The following is a 20,403-nucleotide window of genomic DNA, read 5'->3' as shown; positions in this document are numbered from 1 at the left end:
ATCCTTCGCCTCCATACGCCGTCCTCCTGTGCACCACCGAAGATGGTTCTTAACACCCGCCGTTCAAAGACTCCGAGTGCTCGCAGGTCCTCGTCTCGTGCCTGTAGAGGACAACCGGTCTTATGAGCGTTTTATACAGGGAACATTTCGCACGACTGCTAAGTCTGTTTGCCTTAAGTGTTTGTGGAGACTATATTAGATACGACTCCCATTGATGATGCGTCTCCGGAACTCGCGGCCCTTAACATTGTCAGACGTTACCATTGAGCCAAGATAGACAAATTGGTCCACTACCTCGAACTCATCGCCGTCGATCATTACACTACTACCTAATCGGTTCCTGTCGTGCTCGGATCCGAAAGCCAGCATGTATTTGGTTTTAGACGCATTGATTTTCAGTCCAATTCTCTCTGCTTCGTGCTTAAGTCTGGTGTAATGTTCAGCTACCGTCTCAAATGTTCTGCCGACTATGTCTACGTCATCAACGAAGCAGATGAATTGACTGGATCTATTGAAAATCGTACCACGCAAGTTAAACGCCGCTCGTCTCATAACACCCTCTAGCGCGATGTTGAACAGTAGGCAAGAGAGACCATCACCTTGTCGAAGCCCCCTGCGGGACTCGAATGGATCAGATAATCCACCCGAAATTCGCACACAGCACTGTATTCCATCCATCGTAGCCTTAATCAGTCTTGTCAGCCTCACGGGGAAGCTGTTTTCCTCCATGATTCTCCATAGCTCTTTTCGTGTTATTGAATCGTATGCGGCTTTAGAGTCGATGAATAGATGGTGCGTGGGGACTCTGTACTAACGGCATTTCTGGAGGATCTGCCGCAAGGTGAAGATTTGGTCAGTAGTAGACCGACCTTCGATGAAGCCGGCCTGATAACCTCCCACGAATCTGTTTGTCAGTGGCGATAGACGACGGAAGATGATTTGGGAAAGCACTTTGTAGGCGGCATTCAGGCCAATAACCCCATCTTTCCACTCCTGCGGTAGTTATTCTGTTTCCCAAATTCTGACAATCAGCCGATGCAGATAACTAACCAATTTTTCCGGGCCCATCTTGATAAGTTCCGCTCCGATGCCATCTTTGCCAGTTGATTTGTTGTTCTCCAACTGTTTAATAGCATTCCTTACGTCACCTATCGTTGGGGGTGGTACATCTTCATTATTTACTGCACCAACGTAATCGCTTCCATCGTCATTTTGGTCCACTGCCTGTACGCCATTCAGGTGTTCATCGAAGTGATGCCTCCACCTTTCGGTCACATCACGTTCGTTCGTCAGTATACCCCAATCCTTATTCCGACACATTTCTGCTCGCGGCACGAAGTCTTTTCGGACTTCAGCTTCAAGTGAATGTGCGTAGTTTTCGGCGACATTTGCTTGTTTCAGTAGCGTATGATTGTACCGTCGCGGGCATCGGTACCGAATGTTGTTCACAACGGAGAGTTTTGGGCGCATCTTAACCATCACTAGGTCCGAGTTGATGTTAGCGCCACGATAGGTTCTGACGTCAGTTATGTCCGAGAAATGCCGGCCGCCTATCAGAACATGGTCGATCTGAGATTCTGTTTGATTGAGTGAGCTTCAGGTGTATTGGTGAAGGGATTTGTGTTGGAAGAAGGTACGACCATATTCTTAGAGGTTGCGAAATCGATGAGTCTTAAGCCGTTTTTATTTGTTAACTGGTGTTCACTATACATACCAATTACAGGTTTGAACTCCTCCTCTTTACCGATCTGGGCATTGAAATCTCCGATGATGATCTTGGGTAGCGTTCGTATTCGCGTTCCAGCTGCGCGTAGAATTCGTCTTTGTCATCATCGGGACTTGCAAGGTGAGGGCTATGCACGTTAATGATGCTGATGTTGAAGCATCGGCCCTTAATCCTCAATCTGCACATTCTTGGGTTGATTGGCCACCAACCTATCACTCGTTTCTGCATATTGCCCATCACGAAGAAAGCTGTACCTAGCTCGTTAGTGTTGCCGCAGCTCTGGTAGATGGTATGACCATCGCGAAATGTTCGTACTGTGGATTCTCTCCAACACGGTTTTTCAATAGTTCGGAAAGCACACGAGTACTTCCGATGAAATTGAGAGATCGACAATTCCACGTCCCGAGTTTCCAATCGTTAGTCCGTTTTCGTCGCCTGGGTCTGTGTTGATTAGTCCGGTTCAAATCTTCTTGTGTATCGTTCGTTGCTTGGTGTTTTACTGGTGCGGCTTCCAAGGCCTGCGACCAACCCCACTATCTCGCAGGAGGACCATCGTGATACTGCTGCTTTACGTCCCGAGTACCACCAGGACTGGGCAAAGACGCTTGTAGCGGCGTCAATTCGCTTAGAGGAGCTGTTTCCGGGTTTTTGTGGCTTTTCTTGGGGTCTGGCAATGCCCAATGCTCATCCCACCACACCCTAGACAGTTCCCCTTTACCAGTGCAAGTCAGGAAAACGATCTATGATGCTACAATTTCTGACCCGAACGGGAATCGAACCCGAAGCCCCCATCTTGGCAAGCGCAACGCTTACCACTAGGCCATGGGGATTATTACACATCACATTAAAGCACATTGTTCAGTAAATACATATATAAAGTTCACAAAAAATAAATAAATTGTTTATCTTTCATAATCATAATCATAATAGAATCATCATTACTCATTCAAGGGAAATTAATACCGACCAGTACGACACTCATATTAAATAAGACCACAAAGCGTTATAATGAAATATTTCCCCTATCTCTCTGACAACTTGTGGATGCCACGCCAAAGGGAATGTTCCTATTTAGAAGCAAATCATTCATCGACCCATTGAAGCATATGAAGCATACATTTCTGCATAATTCAAGAACTAATCAAGCTAACGGAACCAAATTTGGCATGTGGAGGTTTTAGGAGGCAAAAAATATTTCTAAGGTGGTTCAACACTCCTCCCACTTTTCTAAGAGGGGGGCTGCCATAGAAATGATTCACAAATTTCTGCATAAGCTGTTCACGTGGACATTTTTCCAGTTTTTGGAAGAAAATGAAGAGAATCGCTTAAATCTAATTTCAAGTTTGTTTCAATTTTCTATTACATGTTTTCTTAATAGAATGAATAGCCTTATTAGTAACGATATGCTTTTAATTCGCCGACGTTGATATCATCGTGCTGTTCAAATCGTCTAAATGTTGTAATGTATTGTTAGTTTTGGATCGTTCAACACACCCGAATTGTCAAACGAAAAAACGTTATTTGTATTGACTGCATTAAACTTTGTGCTTCGTTATTAGGAAGGGATAATGACAATGAATTGGTGGATTGAACACACTTTGAAAATAAAAATTGTTAATTAAAATTTACTTCTTCGTATCAAATATGTATTCTATGTAATTTAAAATTATATTTATTTTCGAGTGGTGAAAAATTTTCAAGGAAGGTTATGTCAAATAATCATTTTATATTATAATAATCAATTTTAGCGGTAATATCATAGCAGTTCAGTCGAGGTCAGGACTACGGGTTTCAAGTAATCAAATAAAACCAAGTCATAATTTCCATTAATTTTTTTTAAATTCCAATATGAACGTTATATGTCTCAGAATCCATTTATGTACATTCATGGTCGCGGATTGCGAAATATTTTCTTGTCTTACAGAAATCTTAACAGATTGATAATCAATATCTGGTGAGTAAGGCGGGTGGAGTTTTAGAAGCGCTCTTGAAGCGTTCTAGATCGTTGATTCTAATACGTCCAGCTGCGAGCAGTACTTGTTGGAATTCATCGAGACTAGTTGTATGGTAGAAGCTCATAATGCAGATTTTCTTCCAGTCTTACCAGACCCAGAGAACCTGCTTCGGGGTTATATTCACTTGCCCAATATTTGTTTAACTCAACCTTATTGTAAATGATTTGCTGTTCACAATTTGCTATAAATATGTATTTTTGTGCTCCCGTGGCCGAGTGGCTAGCGTTACACATTCACCTCTATTCTGTATTTCGATCGATTCGAAATATTTCGAACGACTTGATAGAATTTCATGCTGTATTCCGTTCGAGTTGTTTTTGCATTTCGTTCGATCTGCTTCTCTTCGAAAAATAAATGGGCAAAACATTCGAGATAGAGAAAACGAAATTATAATTCGAACGAAATGATGGTTTCGAACAAAATGCAAATCCGGCGAAATGCAGAATCGGGGTAATTATCATGCTGGGGGTGCGAGTTCGATTTACACTGAGGTCACGCGTATTCTAGAGCTTTACACTCCTGAATACATTCAAGGCGTGTTCTTCGGCATAGAAATCTCAAATAAGTACTACTAATAAAAATGACGCAAGTAATACCTATGTTGAGAAGCCTAAAGTTCCACTGGGAACGTTAGTGTCATCCAAGTCAAGTCATGCATTTTCGTTGCGTTTATGAAACGAATCGTGAGTCGGATTTGAAGTTAGCACAATATTGCGTTCATTCATCTGATAGCGTCAAATCCAATCGGGTTGTGCAAATGTTGCAACCTTGCAAGTCACTAGAAGCGTATTACAAAAATTACCAGATATCAATAAAGAAGAACATCATTGCAAGGAACAGATCTCCACAGAAACGACCCGTGCACTCATGCAAGAAGCTGGGAGCTCTCGGAAAATAAATACGAATACGTTTTGTCATCAAGAGCAGAAGCTGAATCGAAACCTGCACATAAGTCGTGATTTTTCATACTACAAAAATTACAAAATTCTTTGTGTCTTTATCCTGACGGAATACATGGTCCTCTATTACCGATTGAAATAAATTGATCGATGCCAGTTCATGCGCTTTTCTTTCAGAATATACATCTCCGGAAAGAAGTCCTGCCATATGAAAAAATATGGATGTCTGACCGGGCAGCACTCTCAGGCAACTCAATCTATTTATATTTCAGTACAGAGTATTCAGGGTGAACGTAAAGTTCAAAATATCTTGTAAATATAGAGCAGATCTCATTGAATTTTGACTATAAATATGAATGTTTTGCTTAAAAATATAGTTCACGTGTGCACGTGGACATTATCTAAATCCCCTCCCCCCTCACCGTGGACATGCGTGGACATTTTCGTAACCCCTACCTCCCCTAAAGTTGTCCACGTGGTATGTGGACAGCTCCTAACTTGAGAAATAATCAAGCAAATGGAACCAAATTTGGCATATGGGGGTTTTAGGGAGCAATAAATGTTTTTATGGTGGTTTGACGCCCTCTAAAGATTGGGAGGAGGGTGCTGAACAACTCGAGAACTAATCAAACAAATGGAATCAAACTTAGCCTATAGAGGTTTTAGGGATCGATAAACGTTTCTATGGTAGCTCGACACTCCTCCCCCCTCTCTAAAGGAGGACTCCCATACAAATGAAACACAAATTTCTGCACAACTCGAGAACTAATCAAGAAAATGGAGCCAAATTTAGGTGTTGCTGACATTAGCCACAGGGGTGACAATAAAGCTCGCCAATTGGGATCGAATTTGACAGAAGACAGATCAATACACGATACACCATAATAACACATTCCACACCATCTACTAGAAGACAAAGGACGACGAGTTGAATTGAAATTGAGTTGAATATTTTATATACATTTATAATTTAAATGAAATACGAATTTATACACGAATTGGACTAAAAATTGTGAGTAAAAAAAAAGACGGGTGGGTAATGTCGGGGACATAACCGGAGTGACGTAGGACTATACAAAGGGGACAGCTTTTGTTAAATATATATTTTAAATATATTGTTTTATTTTCTTCTCCTACGTGAATACCTACCTATCTACCTGAAAAATGGATTAGTTTACTGTTTACTCTTTATGAATATGTTGATGGTTCTGAAAAGAACCTTTGGTGTTGTGTTTTTGTTATCACTCGATATTCCCATCTTGTTCGGTTAAACCTTCCTGTTTAGCTATTGCGTTTGCCACTCGCCACAGCTTTCACAGTTGGAAAATTTCTTCCCATCCAGCTTGTGGCATATTTTACAGTGAATTACATTCAATGGCACGACGCATTACCACCACTCAGTGTCGCATTGGAGGCGATTTTAACCTGTAATTGAACATTTGCGATGACAGTGGTACAGTGTCGACTTTCAATGTGGGGTCATAATTTGGATCTCTATGTTTACAAAAATGTCCAACTAAATAAGTCGCATTACATGTCCGTCCAATTAGCTAAATGTCGAACTAATTGTAAATTACTGTACTTTCAATCTGGAAACAATTTAAGAATTGGTGAAAATTGAATAATCAGGAAAGTCCCCAACTATCAATAAGCTCAGAACAACTGCCAAATTCACATACTCATCAGATCCTGGCAAACAAATTATGAAATCATCAGTTTGTGTTTTATTATTATTTTGGATAATGTTTTAGAAAGCATTGAACTTTATTTCCTAAACTCTTTTTTGGAAGGTTTAATGGCCCTGAAAAGCGCCTTGTTTCATGGAATGGTTCCAATTTAGAAAACTTAGTACTCGTGGTTTTGAAAAAAACCATTTCGAACGCCCTCGATGCTTCTGGATTCTGGATTTGCCACCAAAGCAGTTTGTATAAAGAACAAACTTTTTTCTTCTGCTACCTGATGCCGTTTTGCGATTGCGTTTGCCACTCGCCTCTCGCTGCAACTGCCTGTTGTCTTGATGTCCACCGAACTGTTCCGAATGCAGGTTTTCTTATCGTCGCGAGCAGCTTTGCCAGCTAACTCGATCACTTCGGCGGCCGAAACTATATAACGCCGGCTAGGTGGACTGGTACTCTGGTACTAACGCGCTCGGCCTAGCTACCCTTGCGGTGCAATCGGCGAAAACACCTGCGGGAAATTGCAGACCAACACGATTCGAGCGGGATTTTGCCTTTCCCTTCACTTTTCCTCCTTTACCATGTCCAGACATGGCTGCTTGGGTTGGTTTGTTGATGTGTTGTGATGCGAACCGATGTGGTGTACGGTTTAGATGAGAATGATCATTACGGAAGGAAGGAAGGTATTGTATTATAGAGACTTTAAACTTTTGCAGTTCATTCGTCTCTAGCCTTGAGAAAGGCCCTTTGAAAACTCTACTCTATTCTACTCCAGCGCTACCACCTCCGCCCTCTTGCCTTGAGAAAGGCACTCGATCCCTCGCCGTCCAGCCCGTCCAGCAACGATGTTGTCCAGTCGGTGTCCACACAAAGAATGTGATCGTTACGGCAGCGGAGCGGGGATTTTTAAGCTGGCTCGAGAATTACGCATGTGTGAGACTGCGACCAATGTTTCGTTCATTTTTTTTTCTTTTTCCTTTCCAATCGTGCTTCATTGTATTTCGCTGCTGCTCTGGTTGCCCGTTTTGGTCGGTACGATTTGAGGAGCACAAAATGGACCAATCAAAAATGGGCACATAGTGCATTTGGACAATGCTTGATATTTCACAATTATTCAATTATTTATCTCAAGAAAAATGTAATGTTATTCGTTATGATAGATGCGTAGATATATTTCCTATCAATTGATGCAAAAACCTTTGCGATCTATTGAGAAATGCTCGAGTTATAAGCGTTCCAAATCTTGCATTTTTTCCTACTTGTTCAGTGCCTAGATTTCCATTTCACCCCCTATATCTTCCGGTTAGACGTAGTCCTACGTCAACAATCGATTGGAAAACGAATTAAAACTAATTAAAACAAATTTCAGCTTGAAGCTAACACAATAAAAAACGTGTTTGCTATCGAGGGTCCGACAGACAGATTTGAAGTAACAAATCTTCAAGAATTTTTATATTCTTCGAGTAAACCGATCGTAATCAGGTAACCACGAGTTGTCAGTCAGAACACGACACGAGAATGTCTTCGAAGAGAACTAATAAGGGCGCAATTCCAAAGAATGTGGCGAAACCTAACCTCGAAGCATCTCCGCGGAACTGTAATGCCTGTACAGATCCGGATTCAAGAGAAGATATGGTAGAGTGTGAAAAATGCCATAAATGGTATCACTACTCGTGTGCAGGAGTAGATGAATCCATACAGCGAAGCAGTTTCATCTGTACGCGGTGTATTCCTCGTCAAGTGCTAAGGCGGCAAGGGCTAATTTAGAGCTTCAGCGGCTGGAAGAGGAGAAAGCTCTGAAAGACAAGATGAGGAAGGAAAAGGAAACTGTGGAAGAGGAATATCTGGCAAAAAAGTTCCAAGTAATGCAGAGTCTCATAGATGACGACGTAATTGAGAAAAGCTTCAGCAGTCGCAGGAGTGGCATTAATAAAGTGAAGCAGTGGCTAGACGTACAGCAAAATACGTCCTCGGAAGCGGTCGTCGCAGTAAATCAGATCGTTATCCCGACGTTTGCTGAAAGTGTGCCCACTACAACGAATGTCTCTCCGAAGCTTCTCATATACGCCGAAAATCAACAATCTCAGCATCAAGCAGTACGTCTCGATTCATCACAGCAACCAGTGCAGATAACATCGGAACAACAGAAGGAACCACATCAGCTAAATCAACCGACTTTGGTTCAACGGAATTCACCAGTTCTTCAACCGATTCAGATTCAACACCAGCCAACAGTTCGCCCAACAATGCTGAATCAACAGAAGCCACCAGTTCACCCGACAGTGCAGATTCAACACCAGCCACCAGTTGGCTCGACGATGCCGGATCAACAGCAGTCACCAGTTCACCCGACAGGGCAGATTCAACAGCAGCAGCCTCAACCACAGATGATTTCATCAACGCAGAATTATTACCCATCACAAGTTCGTTCTTCGGCACGGGATCACCCATCGCTATTGCCACTTCTACCAACGACATTCCATCGGTCCGGGATTTTACAGCAGAGGAAGGAAGTTCATTCACGAGCGGAACAACAACATACATTTTTAGTTGCACATCCCCCACCAACAAATAACCCAAGACCTATTATTGGTGAAGTATATCGTAAAGAGGTAGGCCCATATGAACCAGTATATGAAATTCAAAATACAGGTCAGTACACTCAATATGCCAGAGATAGTCATGTCAATGTTGGTCAACCAATGTTAACATACAATTGTCAACCATTATCTTACTCTACACCACATATCGAACTCACAAATGTACACCCGTCCTCTACTGTCAATCAAACAACTGTGCGAGACATTCGGCATAACGAGTCTCATTATCACCGTTCTGAACTGAACCGCCCTTCTGCGGTTACAGTTTCCAGCTACCAATCACCTATGGTATCGGCATCATTTGCTCCGGATGCACCATCAACGAATTTTTGTTATAACTGGTCCTACGTCACAACAGCTAGCTGCTCGTCACGTAGCATCAAAGGAATTACCAAATTTCAGTGGTGATCCAACGGATTGGCCAATATTTATAACAAGTTATAATAACTCGACTCAGTTGTGCGGCTATTCCGACTCTGAGAATATTATAAGGCTACAACGCTGTCTAAAAGGCAGCGCCCTTGAGGCAGTGAAGAGTTTTTTATTACATCCCTCAACACTGTCGCAAGTTCTGTCAACACTTTACACACTATACGGGCGGCCCGAACTTATCGCGAGTATACTAGTGACAAAAGTGAGAACTACACCATCACCAAGAGCAGACAGGCTGGAGAGTTTAGTGAATTTCGGACTTGTAGTGCAAAATCTATGCGCTCATTTAAAGGCAGTCGGAATGAACAGTTATCTTCAAAATCCTTCGTTAATGCAGGAGCTAGTAGACAAATTGCCAGCCAACGTTCGCTTGGATTGGGCACTGTACCAGCGTCAAATTTTATCACCGGATCTAAGCACATTTGGCGAATTCATGTCATCTCTGGTGGCAGCGGTAAGCAGCGTGGTGACGCCTACTGGAATGAGCGGTCAAAAGGAATCGAAAGGACATAAAGAGAAGGTGTATGTTAACGTACATGCGTTTGATAGTGCGGAGTCAAATACGCCATCAACGTCCTCCGTCAACGATTCAAGGCAACGTATAGAATGCGTAGTATGCAACAAAGCGGAACACAAACCGAAAGATTGTTTCGAATTCCGAAAGTTGGACGTTAATGCTCGCTGGAAAATAGTTCAGGAAAAACACATGTGTCGACGTTGCCTTATTCCACACGGTAGACGCCCCTGCAAATCCAATGTTTGTGGAATTGACGGCTGCGAATATCGACATCATAAGCTTCTTCATAGCACGAAACTGAACGTAAAATCAAAATCAGTTGTGCCAGCCAAAACCTCTGGTACAGTTTCGATTCATAAAGAACATGGAAATTCAATTTTATTTCGATTATTACCCGTAACTATTCACGGAGAGAAAACATCGATAGATACGTTCGCGTTCCTAGACGACGGATCTGAGTTAACGTTAATAGACGATGAGTTGGTTCGTCAGCTTGAACTTTCTGGTCCTATTGTCCCACTATGTATGCAATGGACTGGTAATGTGACGCGATCAGAAATGAATTCGAAGCTCATACAGCTTAAAATCAGCGCGCGTGGGAGTAGTAAACTGTTTCCTTTAAAGGATGTCCATACAGTAGCAGATTTAGATCTACCATCGCAAACGCTCGAATTTGACAAAATGCAAAATGCATACCCACATTTGAAAGGGATTCCGATGCAAAACTACTGCAATGCTAAACCTCGTTTGTTGATAGGCTTGAACAATGCATCATTGAACACAAGTCTGAAGGTAAGGGAAGGACGAATTGATGATCCGGTAGCAGCGAAAACTAGGCTGGGCTGGTCAGTGTATGGAAATAATAACAACCGTACGATAAGCCGAGCACAACATGTTCACGTCTGCAAATAATATTCCAGCGAAAGCCTGCATCAATTAGTGCAGAATTTCTTTTCCTTAGATGGATGTGGAACAACATCCATAACAATAATCGAGTCCGACGATGATCAACGTGCCCGAAAGATCCTCGTGCAAACAACAAAGCGTACATCAACTGGTCGTTTTGAAACCGGATTACTATGGCGATATGATGTGGTAGAATTTCCGGATAGCAGACCAATGGCCGAGCGTCGACTAGCAGCTGACGTTGATCTGTATAACATCGTTCGCAGTCAAATCGCAGACTATCAACGAAAGAGCTACGCCCATAAGCTGACAGAGGACGAATCAAAGAGAGTTGATCCTCGCCGTATCTGGTATCTCCCACTTGGTGTTGTTGTAAACTCTAAAAAACCAGGTAAAGTTCGCATAGTTTGGGATGCAGCTGCTAAAGTTGCTAATGTGTCCTTCAATAGCATGATGCTGACAGGTCCAGACCTTCTCTCCTCTCTGCTAGGAGTGCTATTTCGTTTTCGTCAACGTAGAATAGCGGTAGCAGCGGATATAAAAGAAATGTCTCACCAAATCCAAATTCAACAAGACGATCGCTCTTCGCAACGGTTCCTATGGAGAAATTGTCCTACACTTCCAGTGGACATTTTCGTCATGGACGTGGCCATATTCGGTTCCAAATGCTCACCTTGTAGTTCGCAATACGTGAAAAATATAAATGCCAAAGAATATGAACACAAATATCCGAGGGCATCAGCTGCCATCCAACAAAACCACTATGTGGATGACTACCTTGACAGTTTTGACACGGTAGAAGAGGCACTGCAGGTATCGAAAGAGGTGAAGACAGTTCATGCAATGGCAGGGTTTGAGATGCGCACTTGGCTGTCGAACTCCGAAGAAATAACACGAAACATCGGCGATGCAACACACGAAGATTCTAAAGAGTTTTTCATCGAGAAAGAAAATGAATGCCAACGAGTGTTAGGGATGGTATGGTGGCCAGAAGAAGATGTATTCCGATTCACCGTTATACTTCGGGACGACCTTGAGAGACTCGCAGAATCAGGAACGGTTCCAACGAAAAGAGAGCTTCTTCGATTCGTTATGAGTTTTTTCGACCCGTTAGGGTTGATAGCCATGTTTATAATACACGGTAAAACTATGCTTCAGGATGTTTGGAAATCTGGTATCGATTGGGACGATAAAATCACGCCCAATATCTACAATCGCTGGTGCCGATGGATGACGTTGTTAGAGAATTTAGCAACGATTACAATACCACGCTGCTATTTCCCAGAGTATGATCCATGTAGCTATGACAGGTTAGAGTTGCACGTATTTGCCGACGCGAGTGAAGCAGCTTACGCCTGCGTAGCCTACTTCAGAATCACCGATCGGGGACGAATTCGATGTATGTTAGTATCTTCTAAAAGTAAGGTGGCTCCTGTGAAAAGTCTCACCATACCGCGTTTAGAGCTGCAAGCAGCCGTTATCGCTACACGATTGGCCAAAACAATAGCTTCAAACCATAGCCTGACCATAACAAAAAGGTACTTTTGGACCGATTCCAGTACCGTGCTTTCATGGATCAGTTCCGATCATCGTCGTTACAGCCAGTATGTTGCGTTCAGGATAGGAGAAATTCTCAGTGAGTCCAGCATAGCGGAATGGCGGTGGGTTCCAACCTCAAAGAATGTTGCGGATGAGGCCACAAAGTGGACTAATGCTAATTACAATTCATCTTCCCGTTGGTTCAATGGCCCAGAGTTTCTGTATGACGATGAGAGTTTGTGGCCAACCCAGAAAAGAAATATAGAAACTTCGGAAGAGTTACGGACGGTTCATTGTCCTCACGTCGAGGTGATTTCTGCTCTTTTTGATTTCTCTCGCTTTTCCAAATACGAAAAACTAAGACGCACTGCAGCATTCGTGCATTATTTTATCAGATGTTGCAGAAACAAGAGTATAACTTCGAATCAAGAAAATAAAAGCATTTCTAGGGAAGACTTACAAAGAGCCGAAGTCACTATATTCAGAGCAGTTCAAACAGAGTGCTATTCATCCGAGCTAGTAAAGTTGATGAAGAACATAGAGTTACCGTGGCACAAAAGGTTGTCGTTGGAAAAAAGCAGCGTCCTATACAAACTCACTCCATTTCTTGACGAACATGGGGTCATACGTTTTGAAAGTCGAATCGACAATGCAATTTACATATCATACAATGCGAGAAATCCGATTATTCTACCGAAATCACACATCGTAACGTGGTTGTTAGTGGATTCTTACCACCGAAAACTTGGTCATAGCAACAACGAAACAGTGGTGAATGAATTCCGACAAACATTCTACGTATCCAATTTGAGAGCATTAGTACGCAAAGTCTCGAGAGAATGTGTTTGGTGCCGTGTGTACAAGAGTTCGCCGAAGATTCCGAGGATGGCTCCTTTACCTGTAGCCCGTTCAACTCCATACGTACGTCCTTTCAGTTACGTCGGTATCGACTACTGTGGGCCATTTCTTATCCGAAGCGGTAGATCCAATGTTAAACGTTGGGTCGCTTTGTTTACGTGTCTAACCATCAGAGCGGTGCATCTTGAAGTGGTACACAGTCTCTCAGCTGAATCCTGCAAACTGGCTATTCGACGTTTCATAGCAAGAAGAGGAGCGCCACAAGAAATTTATAGTGATTGTGGGACCAATTTCCAGGCAGTAAGCAAGGAACTGATAGTAGAGATTAACGACATCAATAGACATCTTGCCAATACGTTCACCAACACAACCACTCAGTGGAACTTCAACCCACCTGCAGCCCCCCACATGGGCGGAATATGGGAACGCATGGTTCGTTCCATAAAAGTAGCCATGATATCGCTATCCGCAGCCAGGAAACCTGATGATGAGTCTTTCGTTACTGTGTTAATCGAAGCCGAATCTATGGTCAATTCCAGACCTCTCACCTACATGCCTCTGGAAACGGAATCCCAGGAATCTTTAACGCCGAACCACTTCCTGTTGATGAGCTCGTCCGGTATAATTCAGCCTCCGAAATCGACGCCAGACGAACGCACTACGTTACGCAGCAACTGGAACATGGTTCAACTGCTTATTGACCAGTTTTGGAAACGATGGATAAGGGAATATCTGCCGAGCATATCCAATCGTAGCAAATGGTTCAAAGACATTGAACCACCGACAATAGGTGACTTGGTTTTAACCGCTCATGAAGAGCTTAGGAATAGCTGGACAAGGGGACGGGTGATCAAAGTCTACCCCGGAAAAGATAGGCGGGTACGTAGAGTTGACATACAAACGAAGAATGGCATTTTTCAAAGACCTGTATCTAAACTGGTAGTTCTTGAAGTGGGCAATGACTGTATAGCTGGCTCAGTTGACCAGCAATACGGGGTGGGGGATGTTGCTGACATTAGCCACAGGGGTGACAATAAAGCTCGCCAATTGGGATCGAATTTGACAGAAGACAGATCAATACACGATACACCATAATAACACATTCCACACCATTTACTAGAAGACAAAGGACGACGAGTTAAAATTGAAATTGAGTTGAATATTTTATATACATTTATAATTTAAATGAAATACGAATTTATACACGAATTGGACTAAAAATTGTGAGTAAAAACAATCGATTGGAAAACGAATTAAAACTAATTAAAACAAATTTCAGCTTGAAGCTAACACAATAAAAAACGTGTTTGCTATCGAGGGTCCGACAGACAGATTTCAAGTAACATAGGATGTGAAGGTTTTTGGGTACGAACATGTTTCTATGATGGTATGGCCTCTGGAAAGGAGAGGGGGTCCCATAAAAATAATGCACATATAAATTTTCGAAAAACTCTGATGGAAAATGGGAGAAATCGAAAAATTCAACTCGCATGTTTTCTAGAATTGCATATTGACAAGCGTTGTTAGCCCATTTGATGTTTGCGGCAACGAAATTGATCTTCGTTCGAAAGTGGAAATGGATTTTAATGTGATGAAACACACTCCTATATCGTCTTCTATCTATATCAGGGGTGGCCAAACGGTTGTTCGCTGTCAATCGGTCGCCCGCGTAGGTGTTCCTAGGCGCCCGCCAATTAGTCTAGGATAGTGTCACTTCCAAACGCAATGGATTAAATATCCCTTCATATTTTGTCGTGATCATTTTATAAGGTGTTTATGCTAACCGCAATAAAACATATTACAGTAGAACCCCGATTATCCGCGAGCGGATGATCCGCGGTACGGATTATTCGCGACAGCGAGTTCCATAGTAAATCTATAGGCCTTCCCGAAATTTGTCAGTGAATGGTAGGATCATGCTCTTTTTTTTTTTTGGTCATGTCTCTTACATTATTCGGCCACTAGAATACACGACCTTACAGATGGATGGTTTAATAATTTCTGTAGCGATAACATATTTTTCATAATAGAACATCTTTTTTTCGTGTTGGCACCTCATTTTAGTCCTTTATTGCGATATCCTTGATGAGCTTGCCCGACTATTCCGCGGATAATCGGGGTTCTACTGTAGTTGTATGAGTAGATATTTCTCAAAATAGGCCTCAGTTTCGGTAATCACCTCATCATCGGTCTTAAATTTCTTGCCAGCGAGCATTCTCTTCAGGTCTGCGAGCAGAAAATAGTCGCTGGGGGCCAGAACTGGAGAATACGATGGATACGGAAGAAATTTGAAGCAGTTTTGCCATCAATACACGAAATTCGGATTCTTCTATTTTTTCCACAATAACAAAAGTTGCTTCACTCTCAATGCTGTGACTCACCGATCACCGAACCGATCAACCGATTGCTACCAATCCACCACTATCGCTCTACTGTAAAAGTTCAACATTGACATTACGAAATGTCAGATGGTGGTAAATTGGTAATTCGCGATGACGTTGACGTCTGGTGGCGACATCAAATTAGAAGCCATAATTCGGGTCCCAAACTCGTTAGTGTAATCTCTACCAGATTAGCAGACACGGAGCCGGTTTTCAAATTTTCAAATTTTAATGAAAATTTTTACATTATGTTTTTTAATTATTAGAAACACGTATTTCTGACTTCCATTCAACCATATGGCCATACAATTCCAAAATTGTTGCTGAATTGCATTATAATATAAAATTGTCTTCATAAACAATTTTCGTATGAGACTTTTTCCCCACCTGCAAACAAAACTGTTTTTAATTTAAACAGAATACTAATTTGATATGGAAAAGCTAATTTTCATTCATAATTTTTATTTTGAAAACGCTCACTCCGACTGAAAATCAGCTATTATTTGACGCTCCCCTAAACTAGTAAACAAAGCTCAATGCCGTCAACGCGAATCGCTGTTTTGAAGAAAACAAATACATTTGACGTTTGAGATGTTGGCACCAAAAACATGGCGGGTGCCATACAGCTGGTTCACACGCATCAATTGTTGCCGGTAAAGCTCTCTTGTGATAGTTTAATTTCGTTTAAGTAGCTCATAATAAATGACTCCGAGCTGATCCCACCAGATACACAGCATAAGCTTGGAACCATGAATATTCGGTTTTGCGGTTGAAGTTGATGGCTGGCCGGGCTTAACCCAAGCTTATTTACGCTTAGAATTTTAGTACCGTATCCACTTTTCGTCACCAGTCACGATTAGGCACAGGAAACGTTTTCTTTTCTGTCGCTGAAGCAGTTGTTCGCAGATCAAAAAGCGCCTTTCGATGTCTCTCGGCTTCAACCCATATGGGACCCAATTGCATTGATTTAGAATCATTCCAAGTTGCTTCAAACGATGTGAAATTGCTTGTTGTGTTACTCCCAACATTTCTGCAAGTTCTTCTTGTTATTCTATTTTGCTATCATATATACAGTCGTGTGAAGCTATCGAGCTGTTTGGTTTCCTTGTTGCATCCCTGATATTTTGCTCTGGGAAAATTTCGGCCATTTCAAAACACGCAATTCGCAACACGTTCGAGAAAAAACTCAATTCGATAAGATTATATCGATTGACAACATATGAAAAATTTGCTCGAGGTGATAATTATAAGAATCGGATCGACTGTTTGAAATGAATGCTTTGTGAACATACAAAATGAAAACTTCCCAAAACAACATCAACGATATTGATTGATAAGTATTACTTATCGAATTATTTAGTAACCGATAATTATTTTTATGTTATAGAATAAGGTATCATTGAATAATTATATTCATTGATATGTATTACTTATCGAACTATTTAGTAACCGATAACTATTTTTATTTTATAGAATAATGTATCATTGAATAATTATGAGAATGACCTATGTTTTTCCATTAATAATAAGTATGAGAGGGTTCCTTATACTAGAGCATACGGTCGCACAGACCAAGCACCAATTGTGTTCTGATGACTTTTTGATACAGTCGACGTTGGTAGACCGCAACCTAACATTTGAAAAATTAGTCGCCCGCAATGCCCAAAAGTTTGGCCACCCGTGATCTATATAAATGAAAATGGATTGTCGAATGTGTCGATAAGAGCATAACTCGAGAAAGAAATTGTCCGATTTGAGGCTGTCTTCACTCTGTCATATTTTCTGTATCAAACATTTATTCCATGTAACGCAGAAACATGTTATTTGCAAGTGGTTGGAAAATCTTGAACGAGAATTGTGTCTGAAAGTAATCTGACATTATAATGACAAGTTTTTGTAGAAGTACTGAAATTTTATAGTGAAAGGTAATTTTAAAGGGTACATCAGAAAATCAATCAATGAACAGTTCTGCGATACGAAAAATAAACTTTGGCCGGGTCAGCTAGTTATGCAATAAAATCCCTTTGCGCAGCCTTTTTTGGTACTCTGGTCGTTTCCACCTAAATCTCGATTCAAATCGATCATTTATTGGCGGTATCGTCCAGTATTTAGCAGGTTTAATCAGGATTCAGTAGCTCGTAATCAAACCATCTCAAAGTAGAACAGTGCTCCCCAAGCTTTTAACTGAACGAATTAACAAAAGTTCCTGCAGACGTTTGTTTGTTGCTGAAAACGTTTCAAAGCTAAACAAAGACACATTAACGGATCCAAATTGTTCCTCATTGTACCGCAGAATTTTTCATCAATCTACAATCACGATGCAATTTCCGATTACCGAGATGAATGCATTAATTCCACAAGGTTCGCTTCGAGGTCGAGCGTTATTCGATCACATTGAACAAAAATAAACAGGAAATCATTCAAACAAAAATGTCTTTTACATTTTACTTTATCAATTTTTCAGATAATTTTGGTTGATCATCTGGCCTCGACGTTTACCTGCGTCATCTGATATTTTTGTTTCACACTGAACAAAAAATGGTGCTCCTAATTTCTTCTACAAATAGTAATATTATTCCCCTAGTATCTAATCAATCATTCCTTCTTACTTTGCGCCACCATCTGGCGTTAGTTTATCAACTCTGAATGCTATCTGCAGGCATGTCGACTGGTATCAGCATAGAATTATAATTATACAGTCACACAAAACCTTCCGGAAATCACCATTTGCCCATCGATTCTGTTCACATTTATGACAATTATCGTATCTCGTGACAAGCGAAGACCCGTCATCCAGCAGAGAAAAAAAGCAATTTGCTGCAACAGTCAGTGCAAAACCTTTTTTTTTGCTCCTCTCTCACAGAAGAAGATATGTGTGTAATTTCCATCATAATTGTTGTTTTTGTTGCCTTCCGTTGATTGCTTTGGTTCAACATTTCTTGTCTCGCACCCACAAAACAAGAAAAGACACAAACACGAAGTAACGGACCAAAAAAAAAACGCACGCAAACATTAACGCACACACACCCAGCCAAAACAAAGTAGGCACACGCATGCAGTTAATGCACGATTGGAGATTTTTGCCCACCGCACGCGCACACACATCCACACCAATCACTGTTGCGATTCGTGATGACCGCGTTCGATCCCCACGCGCACACTAAGGTACGGTGCTGGTGTGCGATGATAACCATCATCGTCATCTCCGCTGCGTTCGGGTTCCAGACGAATTTATTACATCGATATGCGCTGGTATTGGTGCCGACGGCTACTGATTGCCAGCCGATATCGGCAATGATTGCTACCAATCCGTCGCCATCACCGTGTCCACAATCGGATCGTGTGATCTGTGTGGAATTGTTGCTTCGGCAACGACCCCGACAAGTAATTACTACTGTCGGACTTCGTCGTCGTTGTTGTCGAGTCGATGATTCCGCGAGGTTCGAAATTCCCACAACCAGAAGAAAGGCCCCCTTTGGATTGAATTTGATTCGTCTAGTGTTCGTGATATACACTGTTTCCTCTGTTGTCACTCCCTATCAGAGGGCGAGAGTGAGAAAGCAACAGCTGGATGGGAACATATTTGGGAAGAATACCCCGTATGTATAATGACAATATACCCGCTGACAAACGATGATGATCAATGATGACAGTGAAAAGGCAAAACTTACTTTTGGAAGAGCTATCTCTTTCTTGCTCTCACACAGGGAGATGTAACCTCAGTCTCTCCGTTGTTTGAAGGATTCCCTTGTTTCGGTTTTCTAGGAACCATCCAACTCTCCTTGTTTCTCCGCAAAAAGTCTTCTATTGCAAGGAGCCGCAATGAAACGCCTTTTTGCTCAAATCCAAAGGATGTCTCGCCGAACTGATGCCGCTAGCGATATCCTCAACCAAACTTCGAAAGCACTCAAAACACTCAGTTCACCATCGAACAACAATAACAAAAATCATTTCCTCCATCCAAACTTGTTTCTGCTTGTTTTTTCTCCGCCTCCACACGGTATCACAAAAATCTGTGCGTTTCAACACTTTTCCAACTGCACTGTGCACACTCCTCACTGGAAGCGATATCAAGCTGATGAATCGCAGCGTAAATCACATTCGGGAAAAATCTTCTCTCATTCGCATATTTGCGTGGTAAATTTCCCACCGTGTGCCAACATGGGCCACAAACAGTAACTCTCGATATGCACCAAAACTTCCGCTTCCACCCACTCACAATATAGTACAAAATTCCGTCCCTTCTGGCAGCGGTGAAACACCAAAATACACAGCAGTAGCCCTTGGGGGAAAAGTGTAAACGGATCAGCACACAACGCCACAACGCTTCAACTTACAGCAGGAGAACAGCAGCACCGACGACGACAAAACTCGCACTAACTCGCACTAACTCGCACTCCCTAGTTCGGCTCGCTTCGCACATCGCAATACACACCCGATAAGTGAGCGATGATCGGGTGCGATAGTGGTAGTGTGTTTTGAATCTTCGGCTGTAGCTTTTTGTGGTTTGTTTTTCGGAGCCTCGAGCATGCGAATGTGTGGATGTGATATGACTGCGCGAAGTAACGCCCATGACGTTACGTTAGTTTCGAGTGAAGTTGACTTCGATTTAGGAGAACTGTCAGACCAAGGCGCTTGTATAAATGTATAACTAGGTAGTGCGGGCTGAATCAAAACGGCTGTCAAAAAAGATCCAATTGAAATGTCAAAAGAGATCCAACGATCAGGAGTGTTATTTTTCTTATGATAATCAACACTATAAAAGAGGTATTGTTGTCAGGGGCAAAAAAAATTAAAATAACAAAATGAACGAACTACATTTTTCCGTCAATTGTTTGATTAACCATTGTATCT

At 41.9% G+C, this 20,403-nt stretch overlaps 1 protein-coding gene across 1 annotated transcript in view; it reads right to left on the bottom strand.

The window, feature by feature from the left end:
* The window catches only part of LOC129770127 (ras-related protein Rap-2a), a 500,200-nt gene extending 480,261 nt beyond the window's left edge, over nucleotides 1–19,939 (bottom strand). The window contains exon 1 of the mRNA XM_055772772.1: nucleotides 19,221–19,939. The gene's annotated coding sequence lies outside the window, so the exon portion shown is untranslated. The remainder of the gene's footprint in view (nucleotides 1–19,220) is intronic.
* Nucleotides 19,940–20,403: the final 464 nt, after the last annotated feature.

This window comes from Toxorhynchites rutilus, chromosome 2, assembly GCF_029784135.1.
Source record: "Toxorhynchites rutilus septentrionalis strain SRP chromosome 2, ASM2978413v1, whole genome shotgun sequence".
Taxonomy (NCBI): Eukaryota; Metazoa; Arthropoda; class Insecta; order Diptera; family Culicidae; genus Toxorhynchites; species Toxorhynchites rutilus.
This window is presented reverse-complemented; position numbering and strand designations above follow the sequence as displayed.